The 3,868-nt window shown below is 29.1% G+C and overlaps 1 long non-coding RNA gene across 1 annotated transcript; it reads left to right on the forward strand.

Annotated features, from left to right (window-relative positions):
• Window positions 1-1,811: 1,811 nt before the first annotated feature.
• Window positions 1,812-3,641, forward strand: LOC145166296 (uncharacterized). Its single transcript, XR_013740470.1, has 2 exons — window positions 1,812-2,333; window positions 3,324-3,641. It is a non-coding gene; the product is annotated as an uncharacterized LOC145166296 (long non-coding RNA).
• The last annotated feature ends 227 nt before the right edge of the window (window positions 3,642-3,868 follow it).

Genomic DNA, 3,868 nt, shown 5'->3' on the forward strand with positions numbered 1-3,868 from the left:
CGCGGGAATTCGTCTAGTATCTTATAAAGCTAGCATTTTTCCTTGAACCTCATGCATTTGAAACTCCCAAGACACCACATTCATTTGAAACTCCCATGATTTTTCAATTTCTTTCTAATAATGATTATAATTGGTTAATAATGTTAAATAAAGATCAAACCTAAAGTGTAATCATATATAAACTAAATTTCAATATTAAAATAATATATTTACTTTTATTTATAAAGTTATGTCTTTAAGTTTTAACATATTATACTTTATTTATTAATTTTAAAATGTTGTTGTATGTATCATTTTAAAGCTACAACTTTTGAATAATTTGGATAAAATACTTAAATTATTAATTTAAATTTAACTTTACATGGTCAACTTAAATATAAATTTTAGTTCAATTTAAACAACACAAATAATATTTTGTAAATAGTTAGAAGTGACAAATTGTAGTGTCTTTCTAATAATGATTATAAGTTGGTTAATAAAGCTAAATAAATATCAAACCTAAAGTATAATCATAAATAAAATAAATTTTAATATTAAAATAATTTCTTTACTTCTACTTATAAAGTTATATCTTTAATTTTTAACATATTATACTTAATTTATTAGATTTAATATGTTGTTATATGTAAACCATTATTAGTTTAAAACTATAACTTTTGAACAGTTTGGATAAAATACTTAAATTGTTAATTTAAATATAACATTACATGGTCAACTTAAATATAAATTTCAGTTTCACTTAAAAAAACTCAAATAATATTCTATGAATACTTAAAAGTGATCAATTGTAGTGCTAAATGCAAAAACTAAATTGTAATTTCAATTTAACTAAAATATTTGTTAAATATATTTTTATAAAAATTTAAATGTTCAAATAAATAGCTTAAAAAATAATTTATAATAACAATAGTTAAAACTAACTTTATATAAACGATTATATTGTTACATTTAAAAACAAAATAACAATTTTTGATATTTTAAATAATTACAATGATAGAAATTAAAACATTAAACAAATAAGTTTTAAAAAATTAATTAACAATAACAAGTAACATTAAACCATATATTATTTTTATTTTCATTTATGAGTAACCCGCGGGTAGAGGTCATTCAAACGATTGAGATTATGTAGTTTTAATAGATGTATATATTATAATATAATTCAAAATAATCAATATATTATATATCAATTTCGTATACAAATTATTATATCAAATTTAACAACAACGTTAATGTTATATTTAGAAAAACATATATTTGTAAAGATTTCAACTATATAGATGTTTCTGCGCAGCGTGGGCATTTCGCCTAGTTAAGAAATAAAATGAGACAAATTTGCATGTTCGTAGGCCTGTAAGTACGAGGCTAGTGATTGATTTTCGGTGAGAGAAAAAAAAGGTTATATAAGTGCATGTTACCGCTATGCATGATCGTTTTATAAATAAATTCGAATATTATATTTATAGAACAGTCCTTTTATTTCCGATTGATCATTTTTATTAGTAAAATTAGATTAGGACTAAGAATATGGTATAAATGTGAAAAGTATATACCTATTTTTAAGGTGTTTATATTTAATTTGTTTTGCATCATTTAAATTTTTTTAGACCAAAATATTCATTTTTTATGGAAAAAATATGCAAAAAGGTTTACTATATCTGAACTAAGATAAATATAAAAGTATTTAATTATTTACAACGTGTATATTTTATTATAGTTTTCAGTCGTTCCAAATTTGCAATATGCAATTAGCAGTTATCATTACTGAATTCTTTTTTCTTAAAATATGTTACCGAAATATGGAAGTATAGTTGGCATGTGGGGATCCCATGTTAGCATGTGTACAGCAACTCATATGGGGCTTTAAAAGATGCAATCAATTATGAATTATTTAACCCCTTCTCCCAAACATTCCAACTATGCTTATGCTTAGATCATCAACCGCCCAATTTCTCCAATCAAATAATGTTCAACAATTTCTTCTTCTGTTGCTCCACTAGACCCAAATTGAAGTGCGAAAACGATTCTCAAAAACCCCTTTTGATCACCAAGGAAGACGACCATGACGAATTACACAATCCGACGATGGCGATGGCTTTGCTGTTGACATCGTGGCTGAATGGACGTCGGTTAAGGTACTTGATTCTAGCTCTCTGCTTGCCTTTGCTCATCCCGATCGTATGCGCGATTTTTCCTTTCCTGTGTGCCGTTGAAATCTGCTTCCGATTCTGCCGGCGCGGCCGCAAGCGTTGTCGGCTGAAATCAGGTCCGCCCTTGGATGTGGAAGGAGGTGGACAGGTGGTGGTGGTGGTGGAATTGAATCTGCTGGAGAGGTATCTTGATGATCAATTAGGACTTGCTCTTGAAATTGCTTGTGAATGTGATGATGAAACTGATGATTTTTACAGTAATCGGAGTTATCTTTTGTGTTAATTTTTGTGTCTCGAGTGTAAATAGTTTTGATTTGAGTAGTTAGGTTTCTTTTTTTATTTATTTATAGAATTAGGTGTTGACTTCCTACAGTTTGCTAGACGAGTGTCAGGCATCCGATATATTTTTTTTTTGTTATTTTTGGTGGTTTCCAAATATATTTCAATTTCATTAATGAAAACTCATACAAGTTCGACAATAATTTTTGTATGAGACCATCATGACTTGCTATGGCATATTAAAGTTGTTACAATTGAAAATTTATCAATTTTAATGGCTTTAATGAAAACTTTGAAACTAAATATTCCACAAAGCTACTAAAATATGGCAAAATTTTCTATTGTAACAGCTTTGACAATCATTTCTATGTTTAAGCTGATGAGAGAGAAAAAATTATTAAAATTAGGCGGCTTTCTTTAGCCCAACTGAAGGTGGTTGAAACACAAAAATAGTCAAAATATAATGGTTTTTATGTTGCCTTTCTTTCTTTCATTCTAATTAGACAAGGCCTACTGAAAACCAAGTAAAAGAACACCTCATTTTAGTTTTGTATTTCTTTTTCTGTTCAGGCCAACATGTCCTATTGTTACTTTGAAAAGAGCTGTCGTTTTCTCCCATCTCTATACCTTTTCATTTCCTTTACTGCATGGAAATACAAGTTTACTTAACATAGATCCACTTTCATGCCTTTCAACGTATGTGCTTAAGAGTGTTGTACTCTTTTGTAGCATGGTTAAAGCCCAGTTTTGTTTGCTAGATTGGTGTTTGTACACATGTTCGTGTGCCTATACCTAGTAGGCTAGTAATACCTTCCTTTTGATGAATGCTAAACTAACACTTATATATTGTTGAGATATTGGCTAATATGAAAGAAATTTCTCTATCCCATACAGTGGCGAATCTAGAACCCAAAACCACGTGGTTCCTTAAGTAAGTGAAACCGAAAAAAGTAAGAGAGTAAATAATACTAGTGGCGGGCTAGTGCCTGGCGGAGGGGCGGTGTTGGGCCGGTAGTGATGGTCGGACGGCGAATGACAGATGGGTGGAAGCGATCATCAGGATGACATATTTCAAGCATTTTTTTTTGCTATTTTATCCTTTTTTGTTTAATTTTAAATGGAGTGGATTATTGTCTAATTATTACATTGTAAATGGATCGAAGCATTGAGTTATTTTAAGTGGATTGAAATATAAAATATAGGGTTTATACACTTTGATCCATTTTTCTTTTTAGCAAATTTTATAAGGTAGGTCATTGAAAATTTATTAGGTAGTTCCTCCTTTTTTATGCACAATTTATACTATTTAAAAAAAAATAGGCTAGGACCCACCTTCACAAAGCATAGATACGCCCCTGATCCCATATTGGTAGAAGGTAGAAATGTAATGTCATCTCCAAGCCCTATAAAAGGAGACCTATGTTTTGGTTTCAATGCAC

The sequence above is a fragment of the Lactuca virosa genome, chromosome 3 (genome assembly GCF_052849685.1).
Source record: "Lactuca virosa cultivar CGN04683 chromosome 3, Lactuca_virosa_CGN04683_v6, whole genome shotgun sequence".
In the NCBI taxonomy this organism is placed as follows: Eukaryota; Viridiplantae; Streptophyta; class Magnoliopsida; order Asterales; family Asteraceae; genus Lactuca; species Lactuca virosa.